Here is a 20,582-nt window from a genome sequence, read left to right on the forward strand (position 1 = left end):
TTCTTTCGGAGCCGTAGCTTTTGGGTACTTATTCTTTTGTGTATATAATTATGGGCATAGCGGGGTCCTGTCCCGCTCATACGATATGTCATACTCTTAGAGGCTCGTACTCATGTGTATGTGGGTAGAGGTGTTCGGCCATGTCGGCCAATGTTTTTTTATATCTTTTGTTAGCCACGTCGGCCTTGTACTTATGATGTGGCATAGATGCCTATGATATGTTAAATGATGATGGTCGTCTAATGGGATCAATATGATTAACGATAAGAAAAGCACGAATTGACTTATGGTCCACCTAAATGTTATGTTATGTACGATAAGGGGGTGCTCGGGTGGGTAGCACCGGGTGCTCGTCGCGGCCCCCTAGTCGGGTCGTGACAAAAGTGGTATCATAGCTATTCAGTCCTAGGATGTGTCTACGAGCCGTGTCTAGTAGAGTCTTGGTTATGGGTGTGTTGCGCGCCACACTTATAAACGAGAAGCTGCAGACATTTTAGGAATATATGACCTTCTTTCCTTATAAGAATCGTGCGATAGAGCTATGATGTAAGCAATTCTTGTTCCTAAATCGTGTATTGTGTATTTCAGAAATGCCTAAAAAGGGAAAGGCTATAGCAGCCCAAAAGGGCAAGACGGTGGCAGAAAAGTGGGCTGAAAGAGCACCGTTACCGGTAGTAGGGGAAGATGATTCCCAGAGTGTGGCTTAATCTCAGTCCTCCCAGACAGTGCCTATTACCGAGGAGCACATGGAAGTCTCAGCCCCAGCTTCAGCTCCTCCACCGAACGCTTCGGGCCAAGACGTGAGACGGGCCATTAATTTGTTGACTCAGTTGGTTGCGGCCCAGACTCAGAGGCCAAGCGCTAGGCAAGGTGACAGGGTTGTTAGTGCAAGGGCCCGTGACTTCATTGCTTTGAAACCCCCAGAATTCTTTGGGTCGAAACCGGAGGAGGATCCCCAGGACTTTATTGATGGTATGCTAAGGACGCTCCGGTTGATACATGCTTCAGACACTAAATCGGTGGAGCTAGCGTCATATAGATTGAGGGATGTCTTAATCCAGTGGTATACGGTTTGGATGGCTTCGCGGGGAGCCAATGCACCTCCACCGGTATGGCAAGAGTTTGTTGATGCTTTTCTCCGTCATTATATGCCCCCAGAAGTTCGGCGAGCTAGGGCCGATAAATTCTTGAATCTGAGGCAAGGTAGCATGAGTGCTACAGAGTATAGTCTCCGCTTCAATTCCTTGGCTAGGTATGCTTCGGCCATGGTAGCGGATATGGGCGATCGGGTGCACCGGTTTGTGAAAGGCCTAGGGCCACACTTGATGGATAAATGCTTAACTGCGTCCCTTCAGGATGGCATGGATATTGCACGCATTCAGGCACATGCTCAGGAATTAGAGGAACACCTACAGCAGCGGAGAAATGAACGTGAGCAAGATAGGGGACATAGCAAGAGAGCTAGACCTTCAGGTTCGAGGAGCGAGTCCAGGGGTGGACACAGACAGCAGCTTCCCAGCCATTTAGGCTATTCTATGACCAGTCCACCTCTACGATTTTCAGGCCAGGGCCTTGATAGATCTGCTCGTTCAGGGCCGAGTCCGAGTTATACAGGACCTCAGTTCAGAGGTGATTTGGGCCAGTCAAGGCCACCCGTACCACCGTGTTCCCAGTGTGGGAAGATGCATTGGGGTCGATGCCGATTTGGTTCAGATGATTTCTATTCATGTGGTCGGCCAGGCCATATTATGCGTGATTGCCCCTCAGTACATGGTAGAGGTAGGACCCAGCCATCAGGGTCGGTAGCCGGATCTTTGGCATCTGTACGCCCTACGGGGCCAGGTTCAGATGCGCCAGCTGGCCATGGTAGAGGCAGAGGGAGAGCTCCCAGTACTAGCGGTTCTCAGCACCGTATTTATGCTTTGGCTGGACGCCAAGATCTTGACTCTTCTCCTAACGTAGTCACAGGTATATTATCCGTATTCTCTCATGATGTATATGCTTTGATTGACCCAGGCTCCACATTGTCTTATGTTACTCCATATATTGCGGGTCGGTTTATAGTCGAGCCGGAGTCGATCAAACCTTTTGAGGTGTCTACGCCCGTTGGCGAATCGGTGATAGCTAGCCGAGTGTATAGAGATTGTGTAGTCGTGATATGTGACCACCGTACTATAGCTGACTTGCATGAACTAAAGATAGTAGATTTTGATGTCATTATGGGCATGGATTGGTTGGCTTCTTGCTACGCCAATGTTGATTGTAGAATGAAAATGGTTCGCTTTCAGTTTCCGGGAGAACCAGTCTTAGAATGGAAAGGAAATACGGCGTCACCAAAAGGTAGGTTTATTTCCTATCTAAAGGCAAGGAAGATGATCACGAAAGGGTGCATTTATCACCTAGTACGAGTTCAAGATGTAGAAGCTGAGTCGCCGACTTTTCAGTCAGTTCCGGTATTGAACGAATTTCCGGATGTGTTCCCGGAAGAGCTTCCAGACCTTCCTCCCGAGCGAGAGATCGATTTTGCGATTGATGTGTTGCTAGACACTAATCCCATATCTATTCCTCCCTATAGGATATCACCCGCAGAGTTGAAAGAGTTGAAGGAGCAATTAAAAGACTTGCTTGAAAAAGGCTTCATTAGGCCTAGTTCATCCCCGTGGGGAGCACCCGTATTGTTCATCCGGAAGAAGGATGGCTCCTTGAGAATGTGCATTGATTATCGGCAATTGAATAAAGTGACAATTAAGAACAAGTATCCCCTCCCGAGGATTGATGATTTATTTGATCAATTGCAAGGTGCCAAATGGTTTTCAAAGATTGATTTTAGGTCCGGGTATCACCAAGTAAGAGTTAGGGAGAAAGATATCCCTAAGACAGCTTTCAGAACAAGATATGGCCATTTCGAGTTCCGAGTAATGTCGTTTGGGCTAACTAATGCATCGGCAGTGTTTATGGACATAATGAACAATGTATTCAGGCCTTTTCTGGATCTATTCGTGATTGTATTCATCGATGATATCCTAGTGTATTCTAGATCCGAGGCAGAACATGCGGATCACTTGCGTATTGTCCTTGGAGTTCTTCGAACGTGAGAGTTATTCGCGAAGTTTTCCAAATGCGAGTTTTGGTTGAACTCAGTGGCATTTCTGGGCCACATTGTTGCAGCTGACTGTATTCGAGTGGATAGCCAAAAGATTGAGGCAGTGAAGACTTGGCCAAGGCCCACGACCCCTACGGAGGGTCGTAGCTTTTTGGGCTTAGCCGGTTATTACAGAAGATTTTTTTAGGGTTTCTCTTCTATTTCTGCACCGCTCACCAAGTTGACTCAGAAGTCAGCTAAGTTTCAATGGACAGATGCTTGCGAGCGTAGTTTCCAAGAGTTGAAAGACCGACTGACTTCAGCCCCAGTCTTCACACTTCCAGAGGGATTGGAAGGATATGTTATTTATTGTGATGCTTCAGGCATCGGGCTAGGCTGTGTATTAATGCAAAATGGTAAGTTTATTGCGTATGCTTCTAGACAATTATGAAAACATGAGCAGAATTATCCTACCCATGACTTAGAATTGGCCGCGGTGGTCCATGCTTTAAAGATATGGAGACATTACTTATATGGTGTCCACGTGGATATTTATACAGATCATAAGAGTCTCCAGTACATTTTCAAGCAGAAAGAGTTGAATTTGCAGCAACGACGATGGCTAGAGTTGCTAAAAGACTATGATGTTGAAATCCTGTACCACCCCGGAAAGGCAAATGTTATGGCTGATGCTCTTAGCCATAGGTCGATGGGAAGTCTAAGTGATGTACGACCATAAAAGAAAGAGATGGCCCGTGATCTTCAGCAGTTAGCTAGCCTAGGAGTCCGAGTGGTGGACTCAGGTAGCAGCGGAGCTACTATTTAGAATTCAGCAGTTTCATCGTCAGTAGCGGAAGTAAAAGAGAGACAATATGAAGATTCCATGCTAATGCAGTACAGAGATACACTCCCTCAGAAGGAGGAGTCATCATTTGACATTTCGGAAGACGGAGTTCTCCGATGTCGAGGCAGGTTATGTGTTCCCGACCATGTAATAAAGGTCATGCGAGGAAGTGGACGCAATTATATCAGCATTAAGGCACCGCGTTCCATCGAAGTTTCGAGGTTAAGAGTGCTAAGGTAGGAGCAATTTTAGGATGGGTGACCCCCTGGGAAGTGAACTAAAAGTTCCATAAATCGAAACATAAGCGGCAAATGAGAAGCTAGAGTAGCCTAAGGGAAACTACAGTATACGGGATGGTTAGAGACCATAAGAGGTCGCGCAGGACGAGGCAGACTAGCCTGGTGAAGAGACAAAAAGTGCATCACAGCTCTTGAATTAGAATAGGCTTGAATAGTGTTTAGAAGTATTTTGTGGGCTAGTTGATAATAATTATATACTTATATATATAAATGCGTAGGATATCCCACATGTGCTTGTATCGGTGGACATGTGAGTCCCAGCAACCGGCACTACGGTAAAGAAGGCATTAACCAAGTAAGGGTACCGAAGTTCAAGTGACAACAAGAATAAACGACACAAATGTTATAAGGTAGGCTGATGTTATTCTCTCTATAGGTTAAGGTTGAAAAATTCTAATATAGTTAAAGATTCGATAAATAAGGATAAAGAGAGTGAAAATTGTAAGAATTTTGTGCTAAGAACAAAATTAGCGAGACACCTGAGAAATATGGACGCACGACTGCGACACGAGCACATAGTTAAGAAGAATTACGAGTAAGTAAGCTAAATGGGTGAAAGGATTAATAGTGGATGGAAGGGTATGGGAATATTGACAAGAATGATGGTGTAGACAAAAACTAATGGTAAGAAGTTTCGATATGTTGTGCATAGAGTTCGAAAGAAAGATGAGGAGGAAGGTATAAATGAAGACTTCACAAGAGAACTGTTGGCATATAGGGAGCCCCTTAAAGGGGGAGAACATATTATATTAGACTTAGAAAGGACTCACAACATTTTCAGGCTCCAGAGGAGGAAAATTTATTAGCTCAGGGCCAGAGCTCAAAATATATCAGCATATCAAGAGAATACATGAAGGGAATAGAAACGAGTTGACAATGAAGTGTACCGTGAGGCCGACATGAGGAAAAAGGATGGAAGACACCTTAAAAGAATGCTTCATGCCAACATGAATTATGATATGTTTAGACCGTGATTTGAGTCCCTCATATCAGCCAAATTTGCACCGTACCTAAGTAGGTAGTGATATGTTTTAAAGGGTAACAAAGAGAGCAAGAAAGGTCTACAAGTTAAGTGCACAAGGAATAAGGGAGAAAATGATAAGATCCAAAAGATATTGCGGACAACAACGATTATTATAATAAAAGTACCAACGCTTGGTAGTTTGGAAATTTTTGAAAGAAAGAAAGAACGTTGTTCCTATGAATGAAATACGAGAGTTTATCGGATACTAGGAAATAGTTCGTGGATCAATAATTTTACGGAGCATGAGAATATACGCTATGAACTTATATGAATCATCGAGGTGAAGCGATGCACGATCATATTTGTAAGAAATCCACACCGGAGAGCCAACAGGAAATAACGACGGACGAAACGAGCGCTAATATAAAGAAATCAAAAACAAGTATACTTGTGTCGAGAAATGTGAGGGAAGGAAGTAAAGAAAAGTTGTAGTAAGAACTCAAAGACGTTGCGAACTAAGAGGTTAAGTGGACTCGGATCATAAGTTTCCATAAGTGTAGTTGGACTGCGAAGGATAATAAAGGTTAAAGAAACATTATGTAACAAAGACATGAAGATTTTTGGGATAAATATTTAGAATGAAAGATTAAAGGGATAGTGACAAGGACACAAAGAAACAGAGAGCGAAGAAAAGAGAACACCAAAGGCCGATGGATATTTATAGCATGATAAGCGAAACTGCAACACTATAGATAAAATAAGAGTAAGGAACAACCTGTGGCCATATTGGATCGTCAAGTGAAGATTGCGTGCCAAATACATGGCTTCTGTTAAGGTGTGGTGACGAAACAATAACAGAAGAGATGACCTGGGAAGGACAAGGATAATGAATTGGCGCAATGGATTGGAAAACCCATGACACGGAATGAAGACTCATGTAAAGACCGAGGAGTTCAATTATAAAGAAAGTAAAGTGAAAGATAAGGAATGGGCAGGAAGAAAAAGGAAAACTATAAAAGAACCCTCCCGGAGTATTATGACACCCCATGAGGTCAGTTGAACATTCGAGGACGAATGTTCTAAAGGGGGGGAGGATGTTATAGCCTGTATTTTGTACGTTAGGATATTTCGAGATAGTCGTGGCAAGTTAAGGGTAAGACCATTTTCAAAAATTATTTTAATGTACAAGTTGTTACTAATATTATTTATGAATATTATTAGTATGGAAATATTGAGAAAGGCTAAGGGCAAAAAGGGAAATTCGTAAAGTGACTTATGGTAATATTGTGAAAGGCTAGGGGTAAAACGGGAATTTCACAAAGTGTTCTTGAAAGTTCATAAAGGGCCAAATTTGGTCGTGTATGTGTGTGTATGGGTGTGTGGGCCCCACCCATGGCCATGTGTCCATATTCTTATTTGTGGGGCTTAAGTATAAATATAGCAAAGTGGTGGCAAAATAAGGCAAAGTAATCTTCATGGAAAATTCAAGAAACTTGAAGGCAAGAAGAGGCAAGGTATCCGGCCATGGCTCCTAAAATTGAGCCATGGAAAATTGATGAAGAAAAATTATTTTCTTCTAGTATTCCAACTAATTTGAAGGCCCTAATTAACATGGAGTGGTTGTTGGAACAAGCAAAGTACTCATGGTGCAAGTTGGAAGTTTTGGCCGAATAAGAGGAGTCAAAGAATAAAGGTAAGGTTTAACCCCTCCTTTCATGTGTTATAGATGATTTGTGAGTATTGTAGCATGTAGAAATGGATGAAATTCATGAAATAGATGTATGTTGGGGGTGGCCGAATGGGATGGTATGGTGTAGGAAAGTTGAATTGATTTTTATTTAGTAATTTGATTGTTGTTGTTGTGGATTTCCATAATAAAAATGAAGATCTAATGGTTTGAAATGAAGTTGTAATCGTTTATAGATTATGGAAGAAGCTAATGTGATATTAGTATCGTTTCTTATGATTATAAGAATGAATGATATTGCTAAAGTATAAATTGTTGATGTAGTTTATGAATTTGGAAGAAAGGAAATATGTTGTTAATGTTCTTGTGGAACTTGGAAGGTTTCGGGTGAAGTAGTATGTCGATTGGGTTGTTTGGAATATTATGTGAATTGTTTGAAGTATTCTTGAATTTTGCTTGTAAGGTCTTGGGCGAGTACTTAAATGTGAGATCATTGGCATTTGTTTGATTTCATGCGATTGAATTGAGTATAAATGGAATGCCGTCGGATTGTGTAGAAAGAATTGTTAATGTTAGAATGTATTTTGAAATAATTGTTGAAGTTGGAAGCCATGATTGTTGGTATTGTTATTGATAATTTGGCCGAGTTGCATTCTCGGGTTTGTTGTTGATAAATTGGCCGAGTTAGATTCTCGGGGATGATATGTTTACAGGGGAAATGCTGCCGAAATTTCGGTAGAATATAAATGAATTTATGTGAGAAACTAAGGCAAGTGTATGACGACGAATCTCATGATTGTATGAATTCTTTTGAATGTAGACTAGCAAGCTTGGATAAATAAGCGTAGCTAATAGGGCGTGGAGCAGGTATGTAAGGCTTACCATTTCTTTCTTTTGGCATGTCTTAGAGCCAAATAAGGTATGATATGCACCTCGGGGTTACTCTATTCTTTGATTCCGAGCCTGTTTCTGATTCTTATGCACTTTTGATACGTTTTCAAAAGAATTCTATAAGCTATTTCATATGGTTTTGATGCGTATCTATGATGTCCGAGGTTCTGTCTGATATGTTTCCGAATGGCATTCGAAAGATAATTGATATGACTAAAGTTTTGAATTTCAAATAATAGCACGTTTGATTATTCCATTGAGTTTTTGATATATTTTGATACGTACATATGGTTCCAAAAGCTCTATTTGATTTGATCCGTAACGATATCTGAAACGTACTTGATATGATTGTTGCTTTGATTTTCCAAAAAGGGCTTCTGAAACGTTCGTAGAAGGTTCTGTACTTCAAACGCTTATAACTTTCTTATACTAAGTCGGATTGACCCGAAACTTGTTTCTGAGCCATCAGATGTCGGTAAGTGTACGTAACTATCGAGTCTTGATCTATGTTCATATGGTTTCGCACTACTCGGTCCGTGCATGTCTCAGTATGTCTTTCACTGCATCCTGGGCCAGGGTATGTTCTCGTGCGTACTTCTCTGCATTGTTCGCCGTGTCCCTCTCACTTGCGGGCCGGGGCATGTTACATATGATATGATGACATGATGATATGATGACGGGGTGGTGGCCAGGATGAAATATGATGACTTTATTCACCGCGTCCCGCAATAGAGGGCTGGGGCACGTTACATGCATATATGACACATGATATTGGCATACATGATTTCATTCACCGCGTCCCTCAATAGAGGGTCGGGGCACGTTATACGCATATATGGTATTTGGTAATGACATACATGAATTTACTCACCGCGTCCCTCACGAGAGGGTCGGAGCACGTTATATGCATATATGATATATAGTAATGACATACATGAATTTACTCTCCGCGTCCCTCACTAGAGGGTCGGGGCACGTTATATGCATATATGATATATGGTAATGACATACATGAATTTACTCACCGCGTCCCTCACTAGAGGGCTGTGGCACGTTATATAATACATGATATACGATGATGGTATACATGATTTTCATTTGAAAAGGCAAGTGCTTTGATGTTTAAAAGTTCATACTTGATTATGGTAAACCTCTGTTTAAGCTATGATTCTCTTTTTACTGTGATTCTTACCTTACAGGCTCAGTACATTTTTCCGTACTGACCCCCTTTCTTCGGGGGTTGCGTTTCATGCCGCGCAGGTAGACCCGGATGAGTAGAAGCCAATATAGAAGATGTTCCAGCGGCGTTGGCAAGCTCCACTTGCTCTTGGAGTGCTGCCGAGTCAGAGTATATTTGCTATGATGTCTTATTAATGTTAGAGACTTTGCAGACAGAGTCATGGGTATAGAATGTCAGTGTTGTAAGCGGCTTCACCAGCCGATGTGTCTATATATATATTATGTCACAGATTCCATAGGATTACAGGTTTTATTTGATTTGAGAAAGATGAAAGGAATTTTCTAAAAGCATTTACTATGAATTTCATTTGTATTTGGTTTAAAAAGTCCAAAAGATTATGTATGTAATAAGAGTCAGCGGGTTCGCTCGGCTCTGAATATGGGGTCGGGTGCCCATCACACCCTAGTAAGGTTTGGGTGTGACAACCCTGCTGCAGGTTAAGGAACCTATCAACCCTTGCCCGTCTCAACTCAGGTGGCATATAATGGCGCAAGAAGGCATCTTAGAATTCCTGCCAAGTCGGCAGAAAAGCATTCTTGCCCCTCGATAATCTCCATGACTGAAACCAGTTAATCGCTATACCCTGCAATCTATAAGCAGCTAACTCAACAGATTTTGTAGCTGACGCCTTCATCACATTTAAAGTACGCTGCATACTATCTATGAACTCCTGAGGATCAGCATTAGGGTCTGTGCCCTTAAACTCTGAGGGATGTAATGTGAGAAAATCTCAGGCCCTGGCACTAGCAGCCCTATCTGGATACTCATGGCCCCTATCCCATCGTCCAGCTTGGATAGCAAGTATCTGAGTCAACAAACGGATAGCATCTCTCATCTCCTGACCCTGAGCATCCGGCTGAGGGACTAGAGGTACAGGTACTGGTGCTGGAGCTGGGGCTAGATCAGGTGCCCCTCTGAGCTCCTCCGGAGGTGGGGAAGTAGGAGAACTCTGGGACTGAATATGTATCCCAGTATAAGTCTAAGCTCTGGTGGACCGGGGAGCTTGGCTAACTGCCTCACTCTCAACTGATTTGCCCTTCTGGGTTGCTGTCGCATTACTCTTCCTAGTCATCGCTGAAATCATACAAGATTATTAGATTAATGACTTCACTTATGACACAGCTCTATTCGCACGATATCTAACATGAAAGAAGGAATGACACCCTATTAACGTCTCGTAGCCTCCTGTTTATAGATGTGGTCCACAACACACCGATAAACAAGACTCTACTAGACACCGTCTGCGAACATGCCGAGGACTGAACTGCTCTGATAACACTTTTGTCACGACCCAACCTAGGGCCATGACGAGTGACCGAGCTTAACCAGCCCGATAACCCAACTTATGTTACCTATACTCAAACATGGCATTCAATAGGGTCTATTTAACTAAGTTTGAAAGCTGTAAATAGACTAAAGTCAATCTATAACTCAAAACATCTCAAAACATACTTATATATATGTAACATATCACAAGGTAAGACAACGAGGCAGCCGATACTTCTGTACCACAAAACAATGGCCAGCAAGGCCAAATAGTATCCATGACACCCACGCTGTCCCCAGACTGCTAGAAGAGTATGACCCTGCATAAGTGGAGGGACAAGGCCCCGTCGTACCCATAATGTATACAAACAATATTATACCGAAATAGGAACAGTCTCCGAAGCAAGTGGAGCTGTCTGACTCTCAATGCTGACTCCTCCTAGGTGGCCGAATCGTTTAACCGCATCCCTGAACCTGCGGGCATGAAATGCAGCCCCCGAAGAAAGGGGGTCATTACGGAATATGTAAGGCAATACTGAATCATAAAACAAGGAAAAGATTAACAGTAAGCAAGTTTAGAAAGCAACCTGGGAATAACCTGGAACAACACTTTGACCCATGTCATATGGTCCCTTACACAAATTCTAGCATACACAATATAAATATAGAATATCCTACTCGTAGCCGCTTTCGGCTAATAACACGATAGTCCCTTCGGACGACCGTTTCCGGCGTAGTCATGATGGCCCCTTCGGGCAGCCGCTTCCGGCTTAGCTAGGGTGGTCCCTTCGGGTAGCCGCTTCCGGCTTAAGAATATCATAATCCAACTGATCAGGTGGAACAATAACAATACATATGATATACAGTATGAATATGTAATGAAGCTACAAAACGTTGCACCCCTTTTAGAGTGGTTTCTATTACAACTCCCTTTGGAGAGATTTTGAGAACAAGTTTTAGAGTTTCCTTCATTTACCATTTTCTTTGTAGTGAACATGTAAGTATAATGTATCGCAGAAGCTTCCTTCGAATTATCAACAAGAGTATAGCATGAACGAAACAAGACATTGGATATCGACTCCAAATCCAACTAAGAATAGAGTACTTATGTTTTACGTTCTTTAGGAGTCATAAAAAGGGGATCATGCCAAAATATGAAAGAAGGGTTAGCCTTACATACCTTATTTATGCCTCAAGCTAATCCTCGAGCCCCTTCCCGAGCTTAGTCAACTAAAATACCATCAACTATATAGGGATTAAGACTAGGCCAACAAGATTATTCTAACTAATCATTTATTCTGTCGCCTAACGGGATTTGGACAGCATCTCCCCGATAATCCTACCAACCCAACAATTCCAAATTAAGCTAATAACCTACAACAACAACAAATCTAACAATTTACAACAATAATATGACTAAACTCATCTTAAAATTCTATCCAAAATAGCCCTTAAACCACAACGCCTTAATATTCGGTATACGATAATTATAACTATATTTCTAAAACTTTAATCTGTTAAATCTCCACGTAATCATCTCAATAACAAAGATGAGAAAATAATACATACCTTAGCAGCAGCTCAACCACGAAAATATCATTCCCCAAGCTCAATATTTAGCTTGAAATGACGACGACAACTCGTATTACACTTTATCCTTCACGAGCCTCGGGATTCGGGGCCTCGAACCCGATCGAACCCTTGCTTTATCTCTCTAACTCTCCTCACTCTCTCTCTCTCTAAAACATTCTAGGTCTTTTGGCATGCAATGAGGAAGATAATGGGTGAAAATTTTCCTTAAATAGCCAAGGAAGTGGGACTGACCCGACTTGGAGTCGGGTTGGGCCGAGCCCACTGCCAGTTTGACCTTTCCTCCTTAAAACGTCCATAACTTTTTATCCCTATGTCGTATGAAGGCCCACGACCTATGGTTAGAATGGTATTTCAATTATCTACAACTTTCATATTTTATGGTTTCCCAAATTCTCAACGTATAATGGTGTGTTGGCCTCTTAGATTACCCAAAAACGTATCCTTAAATCATCCTTTTGGAGTGCTTATGCTCATATTTGGCTTAAGTGTCCCTCTTAAGACTTTATAAACTTCCTATGTACTATTCATATAACTTATCATATGCCTTTTATAAAATCCCGACATGTGGGCCCCACCTTAACTTACGGTTACGAGGGTTATTTGTCAGGTAACGTATTAACCAACTTACACCATATGGTCTCCACTGTCGTCTATATGTTATTCTTATACATATATAACAGAATCTTCTTCCCTAATCCTTATATATATTTACCCTCCCCTGAGCCCATACTAAGTCATCTGCAGTCTCGGTAAAACAAAAAAATTTCCGGGGTGTAACACACTTGATCCACTAAGGTTGAAAACAACGTTTTTGACTTCATCAACACTAGGCATTTGACACAGTAGATCATTTCTATTTTGATAAATCAAAACAGGAATGAGTGAAAACAAATTTTCATCTCCAATTAACTCTTCTTGTGAAAATTGTTGTGAGTAAAAGTGCACAGCCTCGTCTGCCCTTTGTTCATCATCTTCAATCCATGAACCATCTGAATTTAGAATTCTTTTGATCTGCAGTTTTTTCCTTCTTCCCTTTACTAGATTATGGAAAAATCTAGTATTTTTGTCTCCATCTACAAACCAATCCAGGCCCGATTTTTGTCTCCAGTACTCTTCTTCATAATGCAAATGTGTCTTAGTCTCAGCCTGAGCTTTCTACAAAACCATTCTATTTAGTTGGCTTGGATATTCTTCAAACAACTGTTCCTTTAATCTCACTATTTCCTCCCTTATGATCAGCTCCTTGAATATATCACCAAACACTTCCCAACTCCATTTGGATAACACTCCTTTCAGCTTTTTCATCTTGCTTTTGAAGTTTATGAAAGGATCTTCATGCTCCCAAGTGGACCAATTCAGCCTGACTGTATCCAGGAAAGATGCATGTTCTATCCAAAATGATAGAAATTTAAAAGGTCTGACCTGATTCTGATGCTTATCACCATAGGTACACAGAAGTGGAGCATGATCTGATCCAGTTCTTGCAAGATGTTCCACTTCAATATTTCCAAAGTTGTCCAGAAGTAGTGAATTCACCAACATCCTATCCAATCTCTCAAAAATACATGCTTCATCTGTTCTTCCATTCCACCAAGTGAAGGGACTACCCTTAAAGTTTACCTCTTCAAGATCACAGGAGGTTATGCAAAAAGAAAAGTCTTCTATATCCTGAGGTTGAATAGGATTTCCCCCTATCTTTTCTTCATCATTCAGAACCACATTGAAGTCTCCTCCTATTAACCAGGAACAAGATAAGGTATTGGAAAGATGATAGATATCCTCCCACAAATCTAGCCTTTCAGAAGCACTACATTTAGCATATACTAAAGTAGTAATAAGATGCTGATTCAAATTTTGTAAAAACAGCTTCAAAGTAATCTGCTGAGGGGAATCCATCAGAACTTCTACATCTATATTATCAGCCACAAAGTACCAGATTTTAACATTACAGTTGGCATTAGCTAAGCACATGCCCAACCTCCTCCTATGATGGTTTATTGTCCTTATATGTCAAAATGGTTCCATGAGAGCAATCAAAAAGAGTTTGTGATGTTTGTTTAACATTTGTAACCTATGAAAAGATTTTTGTGTCTTCACTGACCTAATGTTCCAAATGAATGACTTTAACATCATTTAACATTAGATTTAGTAGCATTCCTCTTTGGTACCACCCTGAGTGGAATTTGCTTGTCAATAGCATTTTTCTTGCCTTTCTTCTGACCCTTATTGTTAGACTTGATATTAGGAGATATATCAGCCTGTTTAAGAATGTTTTCCATATTTTGCTTAATATTCTCCTCCTTGTCTTCTTTATGGAGTTCTCTGACATCCTCCTCTACTTCCAAGACATCTATATTATGAGAGATCAGGTCATGTAGTTCTTTGATTGGGGAAGACTTTCTACAAAATGTCACCTGTTGATGCTCAGTATGTGAAATCACCATTGCCTTTTCCGAGGAAGAATGATCTGGTGGATCTGCATCTTGCTCCACATACATCTGCTCTTTTATCTTGTAACTTATGGCATCTACTACTGTTGCCTCTATTGATTGCATATTTTCCTGCACTTTTTCTTCTCTTTGCACAGGATTATGAATTATCATTGAGAGAGAACCCTCTGTAGCCTCTTTTACTCCATCTAATCCTGTATCATCAACAGCCACATGTTCATCACGATCTGGATGAACCTCTTGTTTTTGCACCTCCTCTTTGTTTGGAATCTCTACTTGCCTGAAACTTGTTCCCTTTTATGATGTATTGGTGCCACCATGATATGATTCTTCCACACTGTCCTTTTTACTAGAGTCTCCACCAGTATTACCTTGTTCTCCATCTTCCTATTGCCTTTCTTCTGTATTCAATTCCTTTTCCTCCACCTTATCAGCCCATGAGCTATGAATTTATTTTTCCTGAGTAAAGCCTGGCATAACTTCCTGATGAATTTGCTGACCTTGTGTGGAAACTTGAGCAGTGTTATCCACATTTGTTTATTCCATATCTGCATTATTCATCCTAGTCTCCACCTGATTACTTTGACCATCCTTGTTGCCATTTGAAATAGAATTCTCTCCCTCGGCTGTGGATGTACTTGTACTTGGTATCTCACCTTCCTCCACAATGTTTAAAACATCAAATTTGTTTTGCACCATCACTTGTACTTCTGAATCAGCATTATTATTTACATCAGCATTCTCAACTTTGCTTTCATTCACCTTATCAGAAGTGTTAGTTTTTGGGACAAACTTCACCATATGATAATATCTGCCATGATACCATCTACGTGCCTCATGCTTGCCTTTATCCTTAACAGTTTATACCTCTTGATTTCCTGTATCCTTCACCTCTTTATCTGAGCCTGTAACCTCAACATCTGCTATTTTCTTCAATTCAGGATGAAGGATTCTACACTCATCTCTAGAATGGCCTTGAATCTTACATTCAGTACAATATTTTGGTAAGAAATCATATTGAATTTTGACTTTCATCTTCCTGATGTCCTTTGTATCCTCATCCTCTATTTCCAACATCAGAAACTTAGGTAATTTAGCAAAAAGGTCAACTTGGACCTTGACTCTAGCACAACTAGGTCGAGTCTTGTTTATGGTTGCCAAGTCCAACTGTAAAGGCTTTCCAATAGCAGAAGCCATAGTAAACAAAGATTCTTTGACAAATAAAGTAGGTAATAAGTTTGGAAAAGAAATCCACGCCATTGCCTGAGATGTTTCTTCATCCACTTTGAACTTATAATCATAAATAAGGGGCCTCATCTGATAAGTAAAACCATCTTTATCCTTCAAATAATATGCTCCTTTGGACGTAAGATTGATAAAATCTTCCATCAGTGAGCATCTGATCAATACATGTCGTGGCCTAAATAAACCAACCTTACAGTCACCTTTTAAACCACATTGTGATGGTATAATGTCGCGCAGTTCTTCCAACTCAGGCCATCCATGAGAAAATTTTCCTATTACTACATGTTGAAGGTCTTCCAATATCTCCATTCTTTTGATTTCAGCCTCGGTCCACTTCACTATTGGAATACCATCAATATACGTTAGATTCTTCCTAGGTATAGGCTCACATTGCTGCTTTATTACTGTACAGACTTCCTCTCTACCCGTTAATGTATTGGCAAAGCTTTTTGAAGAAGTAGCGTATTTAAAAGGGTTTATGCTAGGGTTTGAAGAATTAGGGTTTGGTTGAGATGAAGATGAAGGGGGTAGGTTAGATTGAGGAGGTTAGAGGGAGCGGCTAGTCAGCCGCCGACGACGGTTGACTAGTGGCCGGAATGGCCATGTTACGGCTAAGTTAGGGTTTGTAGTATTAGGGTTTGCATGAACTTTGAGGAGAGAAAAGAGAGCATTTTTTGGTTAGTAATTCTTCACCAAGGCTCAGTTTTTGACATTCATGCGCCCCGTTATGTTTATTCCTTCTATTCATGGGTCCAGTTTTATGTATACAGTTATTCGTGCATTACATTCATTCATATATATATGTATATTGACCCGTGACCAGAAGGCATACGTATATAGGGTATGGAAAGGATTAGGCGTTATATATGCATTACCACCTGATCAGCTGGTGCACTATGATGACGATATGAGAATCAGGCTGCAAGTATCGCAACAATATATATGATTATGGCCGCAGAGAGGCCGATATGATATGAGAAAAGAGACAGGCGTTATATACGCGCATATATCAGGCGTTATATACGCACAAATATACAGATGTATGACCTTTATTGATAGGCATAAGCATGCATATTATGTGCCCACAGAGGCATTGTTAGATATACAGATTTATGCAGATACATGCAGATACTAGTTCATACAAGTACATGCAGTCAGTCATTTCAGCTTATGAGTTCAGATCTTATCCATGATTCCCATATGTCTATATATATGATGTTGCTCTTATGCTTTACATGCTCAGTACATTATCCGTACTGACTCCCTATTTCTCGGGGGGCTGCGTTCATGCACACAGGTACAGAGAGACAGATAGGTGGTCCGGCTCAGTAGGACCTCTAGATCTAGCAGTGGTCGGTACGCTCCATTTGATCCGTACCTACAGTTATTTTTGGTATGCCCCTTTTGAGATGTGTATGCATATGGGTATGACGGGGCCCTATCTCGTCCTTTCTACAACTTTTGTTCCAGTAGAGGTCTGTAGATAGTAGTAGTAAGATGGTGTAGCCTTGTCGGATTCTATTCTTTTGTGTACAGTATGTGTAGCAGCCTAGCTGGCTTGCACTGTTCTTCCGAATGTTTTGTATATATGTATGCAGATTGTACAGAGTTCTGATATTTCCTTTTTATGAGATTAGTTTGTGTCATTCATTGGCCTTTTATGTTCAGTATGTTTCAGATAAGTATTTAGGGGTGTTTGGTCGCTAGAGGTCAGACTCCCATCACGGCTCATCGGGTTGGGTCGCGAAAAAGACCTCGAAGACTACACTCTCTCACTTATCCTCATCAGTATCATAACCATGAAATATTAATCTATTATGGAAATGAGTATAAATACGATGCAATGTAATATCAACAACCAATCCAACCCCAAGCAGTAACACACAGGGAACACAAGTAATATAAAAAATAAGGCTAAAAAATAAGCCACAATGGAATCGCAATTCTCATCCCTAGTCTCAATCAAGCATACCACCGCAATATCATAGTAATAACATATCACTAGTCATAAATACCCAATGTCTCAATGTGGTAACGAGCCAGTAAGTAAATAAATCAAGGTAAGTCAACAACACAATGAGGTGGCTAGCCCCCAAATCATACAACAAGGCCCAACCTAAGTCCATATCAAACCTAACGTCATACTCGAAGGTTTACATCTTTTCTATAACACAAACTAACTATACATATGTTTTGCTAACCGAAGTCTAACCAGAAGGTCAGCCGTAGCTTACCTGGAAGGCCGAACAACAAACTCGAAGTGTCAATTGTGCGCCTTGCCTTTTCGTTACGCCTCAAGGTAACGAAATACTAGCCATATCCAAATATAGCAGTAGAATCAAGAAGAATCATCATTCAAACCTTACTTCTATTTAAGTCCCAAATCTTAACCCATGAAATGGGGTTTATGAACTAGAATGGAGAAATTAGGGATTCTAAGCTTAAACATGAAATTCATACTCTAGGTGATCAATTCCCATCCATTAGAAGCTATAATAACTCATGAAATACTCAAATTCGGATTCAAGGTGAAACCCCCAGTTTTGGGTATAAACCCTAACTTTAAATCTCACAAATTGGCACTAATAATGAAGGAATCATGTTTATATAGTTACTACTCAACAATTCCATGCTTAATCAAGTTTAATCCACCAACAAATCAAGGTTTTATAATTAACAACTTCCTCAAGAAAGAAACCCAAAATCCTCTCTTATTCTCCAAGTTCTATGGAGTTACTAGCATGAATCATTACTTTGGAAAGGTAATGAAAGAGATTGAGATTAGAAAACTTACCCTCAAGAGAAATCTGTCCAAACCTTCTTCAAATCGTCTCCAAGATGCTAAGGATATGCAATATAAGGAATGGAAGGGAATAAGGGTTTCCAAAGGCTTTTAAATCAGAAAACTGTCCATCAACCGCTTTTGCAGTTGCGTGGTCGCTTTTGCGCTTGCCCAATCGCTTTTGCGGTCACCAGACACTATAATTTTTCTAGTGTCTTCCAAACATGGAATCGACACTCCGAACTGTCCCGAAACCTTTCGGACACAAACTGTCACACCCTAATCTTACTAGGGTGTGATGGGCACCCGACCCCATATTCGGAGCCGAGTGAACCCGCTGACCCTTATTACACTCCTAATCTCTTAAATCACAAAATGAAATACATAGTAGGGGCTTTTAGAAACATTCCTTTCATCGTTCTCAAGGCAAGTAAATCTGTAATCATGAGGAATCTGTAACATAATGCATAAGGACACATCGGCTGGTGGAGCCGCTTACAAGACTGACATTCTATACCGACGACTCTGTCATAGCACATTTGTACCATATTTCAAATTATACTATTTTATATTCTGCCAAAAATCGGGCAGCATCTCCCCTGTTTATATGCTTAGCCTGAATTCCAATTCAGCAACCAACAACATCAACAACAATACCAATAGTATTAACATCATTTCCAATACCAACGTATGTCATAAAACAGCCCGCACACTGTTTCCTAAATTCCTCCACCAACCAATTTGTGGTATAACTATTTAATAATTTTATTTTCGTAAAGAAGCTGAAATTAATACCAATAACATTAATAACAACATCCTCCACATTTTACAAGTTAAATACATTTATTATCATCCAAAATTTTCTTCAAGTTTCATTCCATAATTCACAACACCAACAAACGAATTTATCAGGCTATTCTCTCCGTGCTAATCCGTAGAAACTCTAAATAAACTCGTTAACAATGAAAAGGAACCTTTTTCATACCTTAAGCATGCAGCCACCACTTTATCATTCTTCTCTTTGGTTGATTTTTAGCTCAAATTGAAGACAACGCATCGTACAACACTTTTCCCTTCACGGGCTTTGGGATTCGGGGCTCTGATTTCGATCAAAATTGGTTTTTCTTCTCCAAGATTCTTTTACTCTCTCTCCCCAGAATTTTATGGGCGTTCCTGGTCTTAAAATGAGGAGGAAGGACGAAATTTGCACTTATAAAGACATGGGTAATGGGCCTAACCCGGTTGGGCTCGGATTGGGCCTAGCCCACTGACATTTCTGCCTTAAAACGTCCATATCTCCTTATTCCGACGTCAACTGTGGACCCACGATATATGGTTGGAAAGCTAATTAAATTATCGACAACTTCTATTTCTTGGTATTGTTCCCAATTCCAAACTTATAATACCGTTTTTGCCCCTCGAATTCAGATCACCCGAAAACGTTACTTAAAAATATTTGTTTGGAGGACTTCCACTTTGATTCGGCTCAAGGGTCCTTCTTGAGTTGTGTTCAACTTCACATATGTGCTTCATATAACTTGTCATGTGTCCTAAAAAAAATCTCGACGCGTGGGCCCCACCTCAGCTTACGAGTAATCCGACGTACAAAAGTACGGAATACAACATTATCAACGTGAGTTTAAATTATGTGCCAACAACATGATTGTCAATTTTGAGGAAGCGCGTGTCACGCTCATGCTCTGAAAATGCGGGGTATAACATTCTCCCCCCCCTTTAAAAACATTCGTCCTCGAATGTTCAAACTAGTTTTGTAGTCTGTCCATACTCCTATTCTCGGGTACATCCCGTTATCGGATCCTTCTTCCTTTGATGCGGTTATACCATAATAAGCATGTTTGTTACTCCAATATCTTGTCAATATTTGCCACCTTCATTGGAATATCGCTCAATTCTTTTATTCCTCACAAATTATTTTTAGTCCGATCTTAAAAGATACCCTTCAATCACTCTATTCCTTTGCTGACTAACCCCTGGATCTTATTGAACTCGTTTCTACAAAAATTCTCGCTTAGAAATACATCTATTCGTCATATCTGAGTGCGATTAGAATCTTTGCGTTATATTCACTGGCTTTCTCCTTTTGAATCTTACCTTACGGTGTCTTCAAAACAAATCCACACTTCGATCTTCAATCCTTACTTTCAATTTTAAGCTTAATACGTTCCTTTCGTCAATTCCCTTAATGTCCATACTGAAATGTATAATGATAACGGCTGTA

Source organism: Lycium barbarum, chromosome 7 (assembly GCF_019175385.1).
Source record: "Lycium barbarum isolate Lr01 chromosome 7, ASM1917538v2, whole genome shotgun sequence".
NCBI lineage: Eukaryota > Viridiplantae > Streptophyta > Magnoliopsida > Solanales > Solanaceae > Lycium > Lycium barbarum.